We start from the raw sequence: 21,644 nt of genomic DNA on the forward strand, positions 1-21,644 counted from the left end.
CGTAGGCAAACGCGCCCAGGCGTCTTCTACGCGACTCCACACAGAACCCGGAAATCAACACAGATGAGCTCAAACAACACAGCGCGCCACAATTGGGAATATGAAACTGTACTTTTAAATTAAACCGCAAGATTGTAAATTTGGTAAAGTACATTTATTTGACATCAAATGTTTTGAGAATATTCAGCGATTAGCATTTTTATTTGCACACGTTCCAAAAAGTTCGTTTCGAGGCACACGATGTTCCTTTGCTGTACACAGGGTCTTAGATCATCTCACAATACAGCGCCACAATTCGGAATATGAAACAGTGGTTTAAAAGCAAACGGCAAGATTGTACATTTGGCAAAGTACATTTATTTGACATCAAATGTTTTGAGAATATTCAGCGATTTGCATTTTTATTTGTTCACGTTCCGAAAAGTTCGTTTCGAGGCACACGATGTTCCTTTGCTGTACACAGGGTCTTAGATAAATGAATTTTTATTTGCTCTCGATCCAAAATATTTCGTCTTGAGGCAAGCGATGTTCGTGTGCAGTAGACAGGGTGTTGGTTTACGATAAAATAAGCTCTTCGGTCGCACTGATAATCGCATGGCTATTCCAACAACGAGGCACTAGGGCACCACAACGGTCTGTATGTTGCATCTAGCCGTTAGTACCGCGTAAGGGCATACTTGTACTTGGCGATCGTCCCACAAAATGGTCAGGGTGCTAACGTTGTTCACGCGGAGAAGCAACTGGCGATTATAGAAGCCATCCGCCGGTGTCTGGTACTCGTGACACAGACAAAAATGGACGATGTATCTATTTGAAAAACATAAAAAAAGGAAATTAGTCTCACCATCAGATCTTTATTAAAATTATTCATTTTATATATTAGGTCTGGAAATTATTTCATAGCTAGGACAGTGCAACTGGGTTTTATACGTCAAGGGGGGCTGTAGGATACTGAGACAGTCCCCCAGTGCAGGGGTTGACAGGGAGTGCAGGTGGAGAGTGGAAGGGCCCAGGACCGAGGTCGCAGACAGTGGACAAGTTGTAGCAGGGGAGAGGGAGAGAGAAAGCAGAAGCAAAGAGGAAGGTTTGGAGGTGCTTCCGTAAAAGGAGACGGTTCTCCCCAAGATAGTGCGCGGTACAAACCAATATGCCACATAGAATGAACAAGTACAACTTAACCCTCTTTAAAGCTACTGTATAGTAATTAAATTGCGATATAAACTCATCTAAAGAGTTACTTACATTATATTTGCATTTTCCATTGTGTCTGTGCGTAGGGCAGCCCCGAAATACCACTCCTTCTATGCCGACGTTTTATTTCTTCTAATGAACGAACATGAAATGGCTTTCGTTTCTGAAATTATATTCATTATCGTTTCTTACGTGGTCCCGGCCTGTCAAGGTCAAATAACAATAGAACCTTATACTGAGTCGTGGGCCATTCTGGCACCCGAGAAAAAATCAAAGCAGCTGACCTTCACTTTGAACGAACACACATTCCTAGTTAGCTACATTAGTGTAAGGCCGTCTTACAGGACTTGAAATTTACACTCCATCTTTGCATTTTGTCTGCGTGCTTTGCTGCCCCACAGAACCATAAATACGGAGACATTCTATATTTTTGGAAAAATCATTTATATTACTGTTTGGTTTAATTTAATGCGCAAATGAACAAGGTTGGATATATAAACATATTCAATGGGCCTGCGACATGAGGAGACTCGAGAGAACAGACAATCAAATTACAATCATTTAAACCGTGATGTGTATTTCTCAATGAGCTCTTCTTTAGGTGGACATGGAACAGAGGCAATGTTGGGTGGCAATGCAGTTGTCACCTGCACAGGTTCGTTCACAACTCCATTTATGTGCCTATCTAGGACGTCAACAATAAGTCTCTCAATAAACTCATATTGCATATCCTCAAACACTGGTTTTATCACCCATTGTTTACTTCTTTTAGTGAAGGCCTTATTGTAGCGAAGCGTCCCTAAAGTTCCGGTCGTCCTACTTTGTTGACGGCCGACATTATGGTTATGTGCCAAGACCGCTAAAAGAGTCCGATTTATCATGCCCTCCATGCCAAAATGCAATCGTTTTGGCCTGTACTTTAGGCACATATTGTGGAACACCTCCAAATCTCCTGTGTGGCAGAATTCCGTGAGTCCCCTCAAAGCTTTTGTTATAGTTTTATCAAATACAATCTTTTCAATGGCTTTGTGAGTGGGTGATGAAGGAATCAACCACTTCTTCTTCCGTGCCTCCTCTGTGGACAAATGGCCATGTTCACAATTGTGGAAATGTTGGTTCGTGTTCCAGCTGTGCACGTTTGTACAGTGTAGCATTACTGACCGCCATTTTTCCAGTAGAATTTCCAACGACCCTCCACATGTTTTTGAGCTCCACCAAAGATGGTTGCTGATTGACTTGGACCACTGTGAAATACCTTGCATATCTTTTTTTTTACCTGCAGCCGACAATTTTTTATTGATTGTTTTTGCAAGATGCCAAACGTCAAATTGGTGATTTATATTTTTGTACTCTTCTCTCATTGTCTTGGCAATTGAAACGTGTCTGTCCGTGGCTATCAGGTCGATCACCATTCCCCGCGATTGTAGTTCTTGCAATGATGCTACAAAGCCAACTTTCTCCATGGCCACTGAGGATGTACTTTGTGACACCTGCACAACCACCGAACTCACAATTTTCTTACTTTCCATGTCCTGAAAGTGGTAGGTGCAGTACTTGGCTGAAAATCCTGGGCTGTCGCACTGTCCATCACCGGCTAGCCTGAACCGTTTGCCCGCGAATGTACTATCAATAGACATTTTTTCCATTCTCCAAGCTTCGCTAATGGCTGGAAATAGATAATCGGTTTGGTATTTGTAGAACTGAGTTTTCGCAATGAAACGGATTCCCACAAACTGAAAGAAAGACTCTAATTTTTTAAAACTTGAACCACTAAAAAGTGCAGCCGCTGCACAAAGTAGATTGCCTGCTGGCAGTTGTCCCAGCGTGGGTTGTGCAGACCATGAGAAAGGATGATATTTTGTACAGGTGGCATGTATTTTAAGGTTAGTGCCTCGAATTGCACGAGTCACATTAATCAATGGCTCCCCACATACTTCCCCACCTACCGAATGCCCACATTTCAACCGAATAATAATATCAATCAAACAACTATCGAATACAATGAATTTGGCCTCTTTCCTTATACTGTCACTCTGCATCCCAGCTGGTTCGGCCTGTAACGTTGAGGACATGTCACTCACATGAAAGGTAGAATCTCTGATATCGTCTTCCGCTATGTTCAGTGATATTGAAGGTGTTTCATTGTAGTCCACTTCATTCTCTTCCATTGCAACATCTGTTCCTTCTCCGGCAATGGGTGAATAGGACAATTTCTTCAACTTTCTCGCGGTCTTAGTTTTTGCGGGTGTGGATTCTGTGAATTTATCTCCAACTGCATCCGAACTACCAAGAGGACATTCACTATCAATGGCTGGTGGTGGTATAGCTCCGTTGTCAATCACTTCATATTCTTCCCATTGGCACGATGCATCTTCAGTCTCAAGTCCCTGCCAAAAGGTTTGACAAGCAACATCTCTCGTTCGCTTCACTGTCTGTGTAGATCTAGTTCGTACACCCACTCGCAACTAGAGGACAGATTGGAAAAGGGATGTTCAGTTTAAACACAACTTACAGTATTGAACTATTAACAGTGAAAAACAACATAATATAGTGACCAGGACACTAACCTTCTTTTGCTTTCTTTTCTTTGAAACTTTCTTGCCTCGAACTTCAACATCAGGACGCTGTTTCTCCGACTCGTGTGTGCATGTCTCCACTTCCTCTTGCGCTGCAACGACTACATTTTCATGATAAGCACATCCATCACGCACTAACGCTCCATCGACTCCCTGAAACATAGAACTTTCATTAGTATGTATAATAATATCGAAAACACAAAATGTACTTGGGGACCAATACCCACGTACATCTCAATAGCAAAACACGAATGAACGCTTTGTGTAGAACATTCAAACGACAATTATTCACGCATTGTTGATCTAGTTAGATGGAACTGTCAAGATCCATACCTCGGGCTCCTCATAGACTTCCATTGATGATATTATTGAAGATGATGCTTCAGTGACTCCCTGAAACACAGTAATTGCATTAGTATGGTTTTCTATTTTGATAAAAAGAACAGAAACTTTGTGCAGGCGTGAACGGCTCATCTAAATAGACCTGCACAAATGATCAGTTGTCTAAAATAAATAATGGATATGTAAATATGATTCGATTTGCTTGATCGTTGGAAGTGTCACCACCCAGAGATCTGCATCAACTACTAGGGGTGATGTTCTTGTAGAAGAAGCTCCGTCATCTCCCTGAAACATAGTACTTGCGTTAATAAAGAAGGAAGTATAGCGGATGTAATCACGTCATATGATTTCGCTTGATCGAACTGTCAGTATCCATACCTCGAAATGCATAAGAACATCAAGGGACGATGTAACTGCGGTGCACACTTCTGCAAGCTGTTGCGCCGACCCGTAACTGCATGCTCCCCCTTCTTCTTGGACTAATGCTCCATCGACTCCCTGAAACATAGGACTTTCATTAGTAATGAACACAAAATTGAAAAAAGAAGACACATAGGAGGGCGACGGAACTGTCCTGAAACGTACCTCGAGCATCTGAGTGACATCAACGGTAGTCGTCAATACGTTGGACTCCTCAGCATCTCCCTGAAAGACAGTACTTGCATTATTTTGGATAACAATAATTATAACTGAAAACAAAGACTAGAGGACGAGTACAAGGGTGTACCATTAGGTAACATAATTACACGATAAATTAAAACTATTGATTTACATGCCTAAAACAAGTCAGTGGCAGAATAGCCAAGTAAGATTACCCGATAGGCGCTTGAAGTGGCTGATGACTGCAATAACGACACGGATGGAGAATCTTCCGCCTTCATATTGAGTGGATACATAAATGGGAAATTATTGTTAGCTAATGCTACACACTACCGCAAGGCCAAGAGATAAATACGTAAACTTGACTCACCAGTGTAGGGATGTGGACGAATAGAGTGGGAATAGCTGTTGAGAGCAATTTTCGCCTTGCTCGCGGTGTGTTCTTCTTTATTAGCAATGATGTGGAGTACATGTCAGAGGTAAAGTGCCTGCTGCAGATGCGGTATCGATCACCCCTCTTGTCCGCAAAGACCTCTAGGACTCTACTTTCAAGCTCAGACTGTGGATATCCGCAATATCGGACCCATTCTCTTATCTGATCTATTGTCTTAGGGAAAACATGCATTATAGTACCTTCAGATTTATTATAGGTCTTCGAAGGGCAACCGCCAATGGAACAGGCAGGCATTGTGGAAAGTTCTGAAAAGTAAAGATCAACAATTCTCTATGAATACCAATGTAAACTCAGAACATGTGACTAGTTCCTTGCATGTACTGTCTTGAACGAAAAGAAATTGGACGCAAAATGATTATGGTACATGGCCTTACCTTGACGAACAAACAGTTAGATGCAGGGATCAGAGTAGTTTCTTGTCGTAGAACAGGGAGCAGTTCACAGGTTGCAAACTGACGAGTTTCCTCGAAGTGGTCACGGAAGTTCACAGAGACGAAGAGCAGATAACCAGCACCTTCACGGGTTGACTAGCAAAGCGCAAAGAAGTGCTCATTAGAAATATGAAGTGGGTTATAAAGAATTCGAAACAGGGGTGTGTTTGTGAATGAATGACGTGTATATGTCGTGGCATTATGTGGATTGCAGGGGGCCGTCCAGCGTGAGGGGGGATGCTTGGCAGGAGACACGGGGTCTGGAGGTAGACATGGGAACAACAACCCATGCTCTGTAGACCACTTTGAAGTGTACATGGTCTTTGGCACCTCTTGGCCTTTATCGCTCCCTGACTGCTCCAGTTGCCAGCACAAGTACCCCGGTGCGAACTGCCTTTGATAGGGCGGGGGGTGGATTGGGGCGGTGGTCGTGCAGACAAGACACAGGAAGACTCGTGAATGGAGACACACTTATGTGGATTGCAGGGGGCCGTCCAGCGTGAGGGGGGATGCTTGGCAGGAGACACGGGGTCTGGAGGTAGACATGGGAACAACAACCCATGCTCTGTAGACCACTTTGAAGTGTACATGGTCTTTGGCACCTCTTGGCCTTTATCGCTCCCTGACTGCTCCAGTTGCCAGCACAAGTACCCCGGTGCGAACTGCATTTGATAGGGCGGGGGGTGGATTGGGGCGGTGGTCGTGCAGACAAGACTCGTTTGCCGCAGGGCCTCAACAAGGAGAGGCCATCTAACTGCATGTAAGAGGCTGGCTGCAGGATCTAGTACATGGAAGGCAGGGGGGTGAGTTTATAAATACCTCACCCTCCCAGGAGAATATATGGGTGCAGTTCACCCTGGAGACCCTGGATGCCTAGGCAGTTAGTCAGCAGCAGGCTGGCCTGTGGTGGCAAGGCGGCACGGGCCAGAGGTGGTCATCTCTGTACCCGGTGCCCAAAAGGATGATTTATTATGATCAACCATATTTACCTATAACCATGTTTTGTATCAATAAAATACAACGGCCTTCCTTTTATTGCCAACGCTTGAACAAATCAAAACAACCATTGTTAAAATATATATTGGGTTTTATTTTGGATCTTAATTTCAATTGAACATAAATAATAAACATTACACATTGTAAATTTGCGGTTGCAGCACATCCAGGGAAAATCCGCGGTATTGTCCACTGTCGCTGGGGAAATGTTGTCTAATGGCAAGTACCGCACAGGCAGGTATTACTCTCCGAACGCGGTGTCCGAGCCTCCCGTGAAGCCACCAAGTGAAGCAACGATAGGCCACCAGCCTGTACCACCTGTGAAAATGAAAGATGCAAACTGTATTAAAATGACAAAACTTTCTTATCACTGTCGATTCAGGTAAAAAATGTCATTCTGCTTTGAAAAAAATTCTATCTAGAAAATGCACAATATGGAACCAATTTACATGCATTCGAATGATATGTAGATGTAATTTTATATGTGGGAGACGACCATGACATAGTAGTGGCATCACTGGCATCACAAACAGAGTATACTTACTCGTTACTCGGATTACGCGGACGAACAGTGCCGCGAAGTTCGTGCATAAGCACCATCATCATCCTCAACACGGTCCGTGAGAGGCAGGCTTCCCTGAACTCTGGCAGCTCAGTGATGCATTGCGGACTTGGCTCTCCTTCCGAAATGTAGGCCAGGCATCCCGAGTATTCTCGGCAGCAGCAGTTCTCCTCCTCAGTTGGCATTAGCTCGCACCGATTGCACGTGCACCAGGTGGAGACGCCGTCCATGCGACATGGTCCACGCTCTTCATCCGTTGACTGGTCCTCCCAACTGCCGTCCGAATCCCCATCGTTTTCGCGTGCTTGCCTTTCCAGTAGTTCTTCCTCGGTGTACTCGGGCTCGTACATATACGGCATTATTGTAGCCATTATGTGGTAAAGAAAGTAAAATAATTGATAGCGGTGGTACTGGTATCTGTTCACACGGGCTACAATCAACGAAGGTAGCTGACCAGAGCACAGAAACGAGTCACAGAATACTCAAAGTAACACAGAGAGAGGAATGGATTCGAAAATCTGCTGCTGTGTGTTGTGAAACGGTCTGTTTATACTTATTGAGGAAAGAGGCGTCCTGCCATTTCCATGGTGACACTTCATTAGCTGAGGCGCAGCGATTGTTGACACGAAACGGGAAATGGGCGGTACGCGTCTGCTGATGTCAGGCTCAGGGGCGGGGGATTTGATTTAGTGCCGCAAAAGCAGGTGAGCCAGGGCGATGGGGGGAAATGATAGGATTATCATAAAATGGCGTTTGTTTTCGAGTGCGTTAATGGACGAAAAGTCGGGTAAGGTCCATAGGAAAGTTTTCTACGATCTACCGATTTATGCTTAAAAACACATGGCCGAACCATAGGAACAATAAAAAAAAAGTCCCGGAACTATCCTTTAAGCCATTTCCTCTCAGGCTGCTTAGAAATAACACTGGCACAGCCTTTACATCATAAAGTTTGATGCTACTGCGCAATAGAGAGCATGCGGAAAGTAAATCCCAGGGGGGCATGTTCTGCATTGGAAGGGGCAAGTATTGGGCGGCAAAGGGCATGGAATCAGCATGGCCATTGGCAGTTAATGGGTGAATGAATAACCAACGACCTCCCATAGGCTGTGCATCCCTTCTCATCCTATCTGTACTTCAATGCAATCGTTTCTAAAAAGTACAATGTTCTGGCAGGGCCCTTGACTTGGGGCCCTAGGGCGGTATACCCGCCTGCCCCCAGTTCCTCAGCCCTGGTAATGCCCTGCATCAATCTCATGATAGGGGTGTGGGGTTATAAAACTGTGGGATTCACTAAATGAGGGTGGTCTAGGCCTGGAGCCAGGCGAGTTTGTCTATTTTTTCTATGGGTTGTTCAATCTGCCCACACCTGCACACAGGGATGCAGGTGAGGACTCCCTTCTTTCTGCAGACTGCGACTTTTCATGTGCACCACAACATTTCCTTTGCACTCACTTTGTCATATGTGTTGTCCCTTTGCAATGATGAAATGAAAGTAGTCAGGATTTTTAAAACACTTGGTGGTCTTTAGTAACCGGCTTCCTCTTTCATCCTGTCCTGCTTCTCCATATTTTCCTCGTGCCCTGGTGTCCTGTCACCATTAGCCAGTCCTGAATTCTCAGCCAACAGCACTTGTTCCATTTGTATTTTCTGTTTTTCCATTAGAAAGATGGGCCTACAAGTCCCAGCATGCAAAGGGCTGCGAACCTTGTGACTTCATCTCCCCATTAGGTAGCTAGGTCCTGGGTGATGTTTTGCACTTTCAGGCCACAATGTATACAAGTGCAGTGCACTTTCATACAATGTGATGGGTGATATTTAGCACACTTATTGAAATCACAGCTCTGTTACGTGCCACTGAGCAAATGTTATTTGTATCCATAGTCAAGTACATGTCGTGTGCTGGCTTTTGCTCTGTGCACGCGCTCTGCCTTGCATGCAAATACAGCCAAAATGAAGGTTAGAGGTCATCTTTTTCTAGGTGTTTGGTGTTGGGCAGCTAGAATGAGAAATTGTGGTGCTGTTTGATAGAAGCCAAAACCCGCGCCACTATGTACATGTTATTTCCTTCTTTTGATTACTTCTCAGCGCTTTGAAGTGGTCCACTCTGAATGCTAGGCGCAATATACAAATAATGACTAAAATGAATAGGTTGGTTCGTTTGTCTTCTATTCCTTCATTAATCAAGTAGCCCCAGTGTACAGGTCATTTCGGGGTCCCACAGGGTGCTGCTGAAAGGTCACGCACTATGTCAAGCCAGGGCTGAGAAGAAAATGCTTTCCTGACTGGAAACATAAAGCATTCGCCAGAGGTTTTGTCTTTACTTTCTCTTTATGCCCCTCTGTGCCCAGATTACAGACACCTTGCTCTGGATACATTTTCACTGCATTGTTGCACGGAATGGTATAAGCACTAGTTACTCTGGTGAGAAACGTGCGTCGAAAATGTGTCTTTTTGGCACTATGGCAATTTTTGCTCCTACCATGCATAATGCCAAACGGCACTTGTCATGGTGCAAAGGTTTTCTAAAATGTCCCAGTTTTTATAGAAATAGAAACAACTTTGCTCTGGTGCTAATGGCGTGCAACCTGCTCTCGCTCGCACCTGTGCAAAATGTCTGTAGTCTGGCCCCAGTTCTGATAGCTCTACACTGCACGAACTGGTGAGAATAAACGTCCCCTCCCCCGCCCCCCGCTTTCGATGTTCCTCGGGCACCTCCTCTGCGTTCCTGGCAGTGGGTACATTCCCATCACTTTTGGATTAGACTCACATTTTAGCCATTGGCGGAAGTGACCGAAAATGCACACTTGAGGTGGCGCAAAGCAAAATGAAAAGCACCGCACGGTGTTAAGAGAGTCTGGCAACATTGTGGGGGCCTCGGTAGACGTGTTGCCGTTACCGATTACGAGTGCGGTGTGAGGGGGCAACAAACACAGGAATGGCGGTTGTCAGCCGAGTTGGCCAAGATGGCTGACACTTGGTCCTAATTTCTCTTTCTGCATTTCTTCTATTTTGTTATATCCCCATGTACTTGCTTTTAATGTACCGTGTACTATCCCGAGTTGGTCTCTCCCCTTCCGCAATCTCTCTACCTCCTTCCAACATCGCTGTCCCATCTTTCTCTCCATGTCTGCGGTCACACTCTCGTTCTCATTCCACTGTCTCTTGCTCTTTTTCAAGCAACCTCAGCCGGTCTTCCTTACGTTATGATGCTGTGTTCCCTCGCTCTCCCTGTACGGCCTTTATCCCAGACTCCCTATCCATCCCCGTACATCTACCCTCATCCTGTCTTCCTCGCATTGGCATGCGTTCTCTTGCTCTCCTTGTCCCGCCTTTATCCCTCTCTCCCCCTTTTCTCTTTGCTCTTCTTTTCCAATACGTAAGTGCCCCCTGTTCGCGCTTCCTATTGATAACAGTTTGCGAACGGGCACACTGACATCTCTCTGTGGAAGTCAATGCGCACAGGGCAGGCAGTGTGTAATCCAATTTGTACGTCCTGATTGCCTGCTGTCTGCAATGATCTGGTGGATAACCGATTTATTGCGTTGCACGCCATTCAAGTGTTTTGTTGTAAATGGTGTTGAGGGGGGCATGCTGGTTTTGAGTGCAGGTGGAGGAAGCGAGATGATTTCACGATGTTAGTTTCTGTTGTGGAGTGTTTTCTTTGCACACCTGTATGACTCACTGGGCTTAAAAAGTCAAAAGTGAGCGAGTGGCTGAGCAGGATTGCGGGGAAGGGGAGGCGGGAAAAGAAAGTAAAGCAGAACATGTGAAAACGTCGAGGGAGATAAGAGTGTTTAAGAACAAATGCGAGCAGAATAAGAAGGGACGAGGAGTGGAGAGAACGCAATGTATGTGTGTAGTTATATCAGTGTACGTGTGTGTTTCTTCCTAAACCGAATATCGGACTTCCTGTTACTGCTTTGTGTGGTGGTCATATGTGTGTATTATTTAGAGTCCTGCTCTTCCTCGTCTCTGTACTTACTTACGAGGTAGCAACCTCCCTGACAGGGACCCTTTGTTTCAACTTTTACATGCCCCGCCCCTTTCTACTGGCAGTATTACAACGCCAGCATTCCAAAATATCTCAGTTAATTTCGTAAAAATCATGACCACTTAATTTCCGCTTGAGGGTAGGAGAGGTATTGTCACGAGGAAGACTAGGAGTAGTAGTAATGAAGACTACCTGAAAGTAATCAGGAGTTTACCTAGACATCCCTCTTCCTCGTCCCAGTACTTCTGAGGGCTACCAAAGTTAATGGCAAACTGTCCTCTGAAGAAAGGCACAGATCAATAAGGATGATGCTTAGACACCCCATCAACAATTACCACTCTACCAATATCTTGAATTTGCCCATCACCAAAAACTCTCAAAACCGCACAGCCATTCCCCAAGGTGATCTCCCCTGGACTGAGTCCAGAAAAGGAGTATCCACTGAAGAGTATGCCATTGCTATTGTTTGTCTATTCCACCTGCTAATTGTGGGTATGGAAGCCCTTTTCACCAGGCCTGGACTCCCAATCGTCACAAACAAGCTGTCTGTATGCCTGGCTGTACGAGATATCTATGGGGCAACCATTAATGCAGGGAGTTGTTCCCGCCCCCACAATCAAAAGTGTCATACCAATATACCTATTTATTACGAATATACCGATTTATATTATTCAATCTAGCCCTGTCTATGTACCTACCATAACATAGCAAATGTATCCCTCACCTCTGTGCCATAGATAAGCCAAGAATAAGGCTGGAGTGTAGAAAGAATGTATTAATGAAAAGGAAAATTAATATTTGTGCAAAATCACAAATCACGCCACCTCACTCTGTGGCCTAAGTGCTTTTCTTTCCTAACAATTCACTTTTCCCACAAATTGAAAACACTAGTTGGTTAAGGAGAACATAGATCACAGATCCTTTAAGCTCACAACATGTACAGTTTTCCTTCATTGGTTATATCCACCCATGTTACATCGAAACCCAGGTCTAGAATACTTCAGATAGCTGGGTCACTCGCAAACTACTCTTAATGTGCATAATTGTGCAGCACACTGGACATGACAAAACAATTTAACTTCCAAATACTTTTCATGGGGTTTACTTTATAACATAACATAATAGGTGTATTTGTAGAGGGCACTTTCACCCGCCGAGGGGCATCTTGGCGCTATTCACAGATATAAGATGTATATTATTACCCAACTTAATGGTGCTCAGATTTATCAACCTCAGAAGGATAAAGGGTTGAGTGGAACTGCCGGGATTTGTACCTGTGACCATGAGGTCAGACACAGGCCCATATAGTGGATGCATTATTCCACTGAGCCACAGACCCACCTTGAACCCTGACCAGATCATACACTTGGCAATACACTTTACATAAAGTTTAATTGAAGTAACATGCAGCAGTTTTCTATTGGGAAAATCAATTTCACCCACGCACCACTCTTTATTTGTAATCTCCCTGCACCTTTGGCAATGCTAACAGTGTTGGAGCACAACAGACTTTTAAAAACAAAACACTTTTTATATACATATGGAATCTTTTTCCTCCACCACTATGCAATGAAGAATCTTTCTTCTATTAGGGGGTCACTTTCTCACTCTCTGCAGAGATGTCCTTTTAAATCAGTGACTTCACTCCAGCCCAAACCCAGATATTAAGTTTACTATGGAAACCCCTCTCATTTAAGGCAGTGTATGGAGAAGAGGGAGCTTTTGGAAATTTCGTTTTTATGCACCCCTCCGATTTGAGAGTTTTGGGATTGGCAACAAGAAATAGGAGTACCAAATTACTTTAAGAGACTATATTTCTATCCACACTGGAAGATATGTTGATTTTGAATTTTGACAAAATCACCCTGTGTCAGTTGGATATAGGTGAATTAATTTAGTTATTATTTAATTAAAATACTAAGGATCTATGTGGCCTGCCCACCCAAACAATAGGAGAAGATATTACATTAAACAGATTCCCACAAGACTTGGTTTGGTTGCACAGGTTAGTTATATAGAATATCTCTGGGTTTTGTGCTCAGCAAAATAAACCACCTACTGGATCATCTCATGGGGAAATGAGAGGGATCTTGTTAGGTGACATCTCCAGGTTCAGTCATGGATACCTCCAGAATCCATCCCTGTATTTGCCTCTCCAAGTTCCCTCCAGATTTTAGTTTTTCTCTTGGTATAATCAATTTCCCAGGCAATCTTGGTTCTCCAGCAATTTGTCCAGCAGATTCTACTCAGTTGATTTCAGACAGTGCTCCGCTTTTGCTTTTGTGTGTCTCCTTATACATCTTTAACTCCACCCCAATAATCTAAATGATCAGTTGCCAGCCTATTGGCTCTTGATCTGGATTGGGCCTCTACTGTCCTCCCCTTTTCTCTTCTGAGGCCCTTCTAGTTACTGTGCTCCATTCTGGGGAGTTTATGACTCCACTCCCTTGAAATAGCATTTTTGACCACTTCAGTTATGACCTTAAAAATTACATGGCAAACGTTTTCAATTTAGAAATAAGAGTCACAAACTATAGGTTTCTGAAATGAAATTAATAGAATTATTATTTAGTAAAATACTAAGGATTTACTTAGTCTGCCCACCCAATGGGAACATATTAAAACAAACAGATCCCCACAAGACTTGGTTTGGTTGGACAGGTTACTTACATAGAATATATCTCGGGTTTGTACTCAAGAAAAGACATATCTCCTGGATCATCTCATCGGGAAAGGACAGGGATCTGGTTAGGTGGCCTCTACAGGTTCAGTCGTGGATACCGCCACAATCCATCCCTTTATTTGCCTCTCCAGGTTCCCTCCCCTCCAGATTTTAGTATTTATCTTGGTGTAATCCACATCCCATGCAAATTTGGTTCTCCAGCAATTTTTACAGCAGTTCCTACTCTGATGATTTCAGTCAGCTCTCCATATTTCCCACTGTGCGTACACTTATAAATCTTTAACCACTCCCCAAATTATCTAAATCATCAGGTGCCAGCATATTGGCTCTTGATCTGGATAGAACATCTACTGTCCTTTCCTTTTCTCTGATTAGTCCATTTTAGTTACTGTGCTCCATTCTTGGGAGTTTATGACTCCATTCCATTGAAACTGTATTTTTTACCACTTCAGTTATGACCTTGAAAACCACATGGCAAACATTTTTAATTTAGAAATAAGAGTCACAAACTATATGTTTCCGAAATGGTCTGATCATGCCAGATGGTCTGATCATGCCAGACTTAATGAAATGTGCCTCATTTCTGCATGATGTTTCAGTTTCGAATGGTAGAATTTTGTAAATTATTTCAAAAAGTTGAGTTATCAACACAAGATTTTTTATATAGATATCTAATTCAACAAGCTTTCATCTCCCAGAATCTACACTTCGTAACACTTTCTGGAAAGCTATCATCACATTTCAGCTTAGAACTTTAGTTCCCAAGGTCACATTTTAATGATGGTTGAATTAACGGATAGGTCTTCTCATAAGTTTTTAATGATATTCAAACCATTATTGTGCGAATTATGGTTCCCGAGATAGTAGCCATAGTATTATCCTGCATATAATCCTATGCAAAAATTATTGACATGCATATTTTCCACTTCAATTAACTGGCATATTTTTGTTCCCAAGATCTGTATGGAGGCCTGGCCTCTAGCCTTTGTTGACCCAAGCTTGCCATAAAGGCACTTAACATTTCTTTCTCCCAGGGCTAATGCCTATCTGTTCCCTTATCTTTGAGAGCAGTGAGGATAGCTCCACCTCCTATCATCATGCAGTGGTCTCCTGTTGCATGTCATGTGTCAGTCATCCCAGGGAGGGACCACTCATTTATTTGAACTTTGGGGAATTATTCAGAGTTAACATCCATTAGATGGGTCATTGTTTTCATAGTGTGGGTTAACTCACCACCAGACCCCCAACAAATCCCTCTTCCTGGCTCTGCCACAGCCTCAGAGACATTCCTGAAGTCTGAAAAGGTTACGGGTGGTGAGCAGCTCTTGGCTTCGTATCTCATGAGAAAATGTTTTTTTGGGCTGAACACAGCTTACTTCAAGCATAGAAAACTCATACTTTTAAATGTTGCAATTTCTTTACAGCCCTTTTTTAATATAAGCAATATCCAACTTCACATTACAATACACATTTGGCCGCAAAATGTTTATTTTCAATAGTGTGGTTAAGTTAGAAGGCAGATAACTTCAATGCCCATAATACTAAATACAGGGCACAGGAAGCAAGCCCAGTGTAGGCCATGCCTTTTGAAAGTGTACAACTCTTAAGGAAAACAGAAATTAGATATCACAGTCTGAACCTACAGTTCAGTGATCACTCAATGCCCTTATAACTACCCAGAGTCCCTCCATGTGGACACTGCTCATCCCATACTAAACCCCTCCTGAAGGAACTGCACAATGGGTGAAATGGAACATTGGAGGGTTTGAGAAGAACTTTTTTCACATTCTCGAACCACCATAACAAATGAATCCTTGATATCATACTCCTTCAGGATTGAAGCCCTATGGGAGTTCTGAAATTCCCAAGCTAGCTGAGGCATCAAATCCTGCCTCTTCATGCCCTGCCTCTTAATTTCCATGCCCACACTGGGGGAAGTTGTTGCATTGTCCCTTCAAGAGTCCTTTAGTAGGACGAAGCATGAACAGAAGGAACAGCATTAGAGCTATATTGAATTCAACTGGCAGAGGGGACCATGCCCTCCTCGGCCAAACAGACACCAGAAGGATGACTGTTGAGGCCAAATGCCTCCCCTATGTCATCAAGGAAAAGGCAGAAATGCAGAGTGGAGCTGCCCCAGACTACTGCGCTACAATTACATCCACCCCCCATGCTTCCTTACATGGGCACCAGGAGCAGAACCTGGGAATCTGGAAATTCTGAGGTGAGACAAAGAAGTCTATTGACGGAGAGCCAAACTTAAAAATAAAACGGAACAATTCAGGAGGCAGTTCCCATGAAAATGATGGAAGCATCAATCTCTGGCAGTCTACGCTATACTGTCCATCCCTTCCTATGAATTGCTTTGCGTGAAAGCATATTATGCTCTACCCACATCGCACCTTATATGCCAGAGGCTCCAGTTCATATAGGCATAGCATGTGTATAATCCACCCCAATCACTACTGGTCGCCCCAGATACAGGGTAAAAAGACTCAACGGCATCTGTCGTAATCATGGCTGGTCAGAGCTATTGCAACAAAACCACCCTCAGAAAATTCTTCTTCTGCTACCACCAATGCATCTTGATTGTCAAATACAGAGTGATAGGAACCTGATCTCCGAAGTCTTGAGTGTCAGTAATCCCGTGACTGTGAAGGTGGCTACCAGCCGGATTCAATCATGGTGTTCTTTGTTGCCATGGGATTACCAGCGTGCCCGCCACACATCAGTGGCACACTTTTGCCAGTTACCAACTATAATTGTCTTGACCAATCACAATGGTGTTCACAAGGCGAAACACGCAGTCATAACCTTTATTGTTAATAATTGTAAATATACACAAGGCCAAGTATCAGTGTTGTGTGTTCTGTGTGTCTCTCACAGGACCAATCTGTCGTTCATCTGCCAAGTGAAGCTGAGGCATAACAATAAGGATGAACAGACTTTTCGAAAATAGATGTCTATTCATTCGCACTAAAATAAAGACTTCAATTTACAAGAGTTATGTTACCAAACAATGTAAGGAATGTCCCTACTCTTTAATGTTGAGAAATAGACAGTCATTTTTCTGTCTTCACACCTCATACAGTCTTACACTATAATGTCTCTGTAGATACCCTGTACCCAAGTTGTTGTGCATTATCCTTGGGGATAACCACGCTAAGCCTGCACTCCTTTACAACCACAAACCCCCTCCAGAAAACCCTATCATCAACACAGTGGTTTGAAACATGTAAGGTAGAGTCACACAAAAAAGACACAGTCAACTACGAGTCAGTGGAGCTAGATGGTATAGAAAATCAATATTTACTGCACTACTAGTTGATACAGATAGTAGGTGTGTTGGAAATCACAAGGTGTTGTAAATCACAATCAGCACAACAGGCTTGTTGTGATTTTTTTCATTTTGTAATTCTGGTTGTCAAGTTTCTATGTTCAACTATGTGTTAGAACATACATGCATATGGTTGGGTTTGGTACCTGTGTAAATTGTATACTGTTAATCATGTCCTATTGTTGAAGTGTTTTCTTCAATCTAAATTATAATAACAAATTGTGTATACCATTTATACAACCAATTGTCATAGGGTATAGTTGTTTTCCCAAGACAACTCACAATACTACTCTATAGGTGGTAAGCTATAGAAACAGGGACCTTATATGGGTGTTATTGTTGAATGATCCCCTTTAGGTTTGATCCCTGTGTATAACAATAAGGGGGACTCCCTTTATTTGTTTTATTTTTACACACACACACACACACACCGCCTCCATGTGGCATTGCCTCCTGCTTCCACTTCAATATGTCCTGTTACCCTTATGTCACATGCAGCTCAAATCATCTCCCCAGTGGTAGCAGAGCATGTGGGAGCAGAACACTATCAGCAGGGGGGAGATTCAATTTAAATGTTTTAAGGCATTGGCACCATAACAGACGGGGAACAGCCATATTCAAATAGTACTGAAACCAATTTGGGCAGTCGGTCCCTAACTGCTAGGTCAAGTTAGTTATGCAAACCCCCATATGTTTTGCCTCATTAGGCATCATCTTTCGGGTTTAGCCTGATGCCCTCAGCACATTGAGCAGGGAACCCACAACTAGGCGTATCCTCTTCCACTTATGAAGACTCACAAAAGACACCAAAAAGTAATGAATGGAAAGTGCAGAACTGTTCACAACTACAATCATTGCTTAAGGAATATATGATTTCATCATGTATTAGCTTATTTCTATTCCATTTACTTTTTCTATGTTTTGAGCAGAGGAAAAACACTTCTGCATAAAATGTTTTCTAAGTGCGTGACACAAAGAGCTCCAGAAAACGACAGCATCAGTGGAAGTTTGAAAGGTGGGTTTTCAATCTTGTATGGAATGGTGAAAGTCTGTCAATTTTATAAATGTCAATATTTATTTATTTAACCTTTTTAAAGCGCTCACACAGCCCGTGGGCATCAAGGCGCTGTTACAGGAATTTTGTTTTTTAGTTGCGTAACTGTTTTTGTCTTAGTTGTGTATTTATAACATGCTCAAACACCCAGAGGTTTCTAAGCGCGGACCCGGAGATCGAACGCGTGTTGCTTCGTGTCGTCTTTCTTTCAAGGCGCGCACGTTGCCATGAGCTATCCACCCGGGACAACAGGTAGAATGTTCCAAAGTTTGGCAGCGAGAACACCGCCAGATCTGCCTCAGCCTCTGGAACATTTTAAGCTATGGATATACATGATTTTGCCGTTACAAGACCGCTGAGGCGACGAGGAAATGTGCCACTTGTAACGAGCATTTCGGTAATGAGGTGTAGGACTGGAAAGTGCTTTATGAACCAAAGTAATCAACGTAAACCTAATTCGGCCAGTGCAGTCTTCAGGAGAACAGGGGAGATATGTGCCTGCCTGGTGTGTTGGTGACAGTCCTGCCCATGGTGTTCTGCAAGACCTCCAGTTGGGCATTGAGGGAGGGAAGAGACTCACACAAAGGGAATTGCAATAGTCCAGTCTGGACCCCACTATCACAGCTCGCCCTTCCTGGCGCTTATGAAGCAGATGGGTGCTTCGCCGCCATTCATGTGCCCCCACGTTTCTCACAATCAGGGGTCTATTCTTTTCCATCATGGCCGCCGTGATCTCTACTAATGCCTGTCTGCTACGGGCATTTACCGCATTGCTACCCTGTTTTCTTCCTCTTTGGGCCAAACGCTGATAGTTTTCCTTTTGCGAGCAAAACGCTCTGCCTTCACCCTCTTGCCCTGTTTTCCTATTCTCTTGGCTCCCGGTTGCCTACCGCCCTGCCCTGCTGCTTACCTTGTGGGTGCTTGGAGTTCTCTCTTGCATTTTCTCCTCTCGGACTTCTCTTTCTCTTTTTCTTAAACTTTCCCCTTTCTCTTGTATCAGTTTTCTCCCTTTAACCTCTTCTTGGGTCATTTATTCCTGCTCCTCTGGAGAGTTATTGGACTGCTGTTTTTTTATTGGATCTCTGGATTTTCACCATTTTCATCGGCACTCTGAGGCATCTTTGAAATATTTTCTCATTACTTCATCATCAAGATTTTTTTCCCTTTGTGGCTTTTTCTCCAATCCTTGGCTGTTCCGGGGGGAGATCCGGGTCTATAATCAGACAGGTAGAGTGGATTCCTTCCATGACAGGCCATTCCTTCACAAGGAAAGACGCATTTCTACTAAGAAGAAGAAGAAGAAGACTCAGAAGACATGTCAACAGGCTTCCCAATCCCCATCTCCAGTTGAAGATTCAGGTGAGGAGGAGGAAGTGAGTCTGGAAGTTGACAGTTTGCAACGCCCGCATATCACTATGGCAACCACTGAACAGGTGCAAGAGCTAATCGCAGCTGTACAGGGGCTTACTGTGGAAGTAAAAACCCTAAAAACAGAAAATGCCATGTTGAAGCAACTGGTCACTGCCAGAGAGGTCCACGCTATGGATTTGCTTTCCATGGGGTTGGCTTGAGGCAAGGACAACGGGTCACCCAAAAGACTGAAGGAATTAATTGACTCATGTGTCATCTTTTTTACGTTCAGATCTGCCAATTATGCTTCTGATCATTCCTATATGACGGGTAACGCCTTAGCCCGGGCCACCCCCTTGGTAATCACAGCCAATCCAGTCTTACAGGATTACGGAGCTTTCCTTGCTTTGTTACAACAGACCTTGGAAAGACCGGAGGTCACCTATTCTGCCTGTAAAACTTTGTTAGATATTCGATAGGGTCTGATGGATCTGTTAACCTATATCTTTAAATGCACGGCTGCTGAAGCCGGCTGGTCAGAATTAGCACAATTCACCATCTTCAGGTGCAGACTATGTGAGGACATCAAGGATAAACTGGCCCAGGTTAGCAGGCCTAGTACTCTGTCGGATCTGATATCCTTATCCCTTCACATCGACTATCGTTTAAACAAGCGAAGAACTGAAAGAAGGAGATTTAGAGGCTGTTCAAGCACTCCCTTCAGTACTGCTCCCCTCCTTCTACACCAGATGCCACTCATAGAGAACAACCTATGCAAATGGGCTCCTCAAGAGGGCTACTCTCCCCTGCAAAAAGAAATAGGAGGCGAGAGAAATGGCTCGTATATGTTGTGGATCCAAATCCGATTTACTCCGCGACTATCCAGAGGTTCCCCCTGGACGGTCAGGAAATAACAAATTCCGGCCTTAGAAGGGGCCAGGCGCCAGGGTCAAGTGAAAAAGTCCCTTTCTTTTCCCCTCAACTTTCACTTTACAGGCAGACAAGCGATTGATGGTCGTTAAGACCTGTTTACAAGTGTGATCTCGCACCCATGAGACTTGGGCATTAATAGTCTGCAGTTCTGCCGGAAACTTCATGGATTTGGTTTGGGCAACTAAGGAGGATGTTCCTATGCTCAACGACAGGAGAACCAAGCAATGGAAGGACTTTACGCCCAACCTTTAAGCTTGGGATCGATCACTTAGACCACGTCTTCACTTGTTGTGACCATTGGAGACCATAAGGAGAGCCTGTGTTTCGACATTATCTGCACCGTTCATTTTCCTCTCATTTTAGGCATGCCCTGGATGAGATTGCATAACCCCAGTATTGAATGGGAAAACAACATTCTTCGATTCAATGCAGACCTTTGTGCCAGGAGGTGTCAGTAGAACATGAGGAAGATGTCGGTCTTGGCCGAGCCTAAGTTCCAGGTCTCCAGTTCAGGTATCCACTGTATACCTCTGCAATACCAGGAATTCTTAGACATCTTTGAGGACAAGCTACCCAAGGAGTTACCTCCTCATAGACCTGAGGGCTGTTCCATTGACCTCCTGCCTGAAGCAATGGTTCCATTTGACCGTATGTATTCTCTGTCTATTCCAGAGAAGAAGGCACTCCGAGATTACCCGGACTCCGACCTGCTTAACGGCCTCATCAGACCTTCGAAATCCCCAGCAGGAGCCTCTTTGTTCTTTGTACCTAAAAAAGACTCAACCGAACTAAGACCTTGTATTGACTATCGTGGCCTTAACAAGGTCACCATCAGAGACAGATATCCAATGACTCTCATTAAGGACATTATGGAAGCAGTACAGGGAGCTGTCATCTTCTCAAAACTGGATCTATGTGGAGCCTATCACCTTCTGTGCATCAAGGCTGGTGACAAGTTGAAGACCGCTTTCCGAATGCCTTACAGTCAGTTTGAATACCGGGTGAAGCCCTTTCGGCCTTGTCAATGCCAAGCAGTGTTGCAGCATTTCATGGACCAATTCTTCTCTGATTTACTTTTCATTCAGTCATAGTTTATCTAGATGATATCCTGTTTTTTTCCACATCAAAACAGCAACATCAAACT

This window comes from Ambystoma mexicanum, chromosome 10 (assembly GCF_040938575.1).
Source record: "Ambystoma mexicanum isolate Mex_15411 chromosome 10, UKY_AmexF1_1, whole genome shotgun sequence".
Classification (NCBI taxonomy): domain Eukaryota; kingdom Metazoa; phylum Chordata; class Amphibia; order Caudata; family Ambystomatidae; genus Ambystoma; species Ambystoma mexicanum.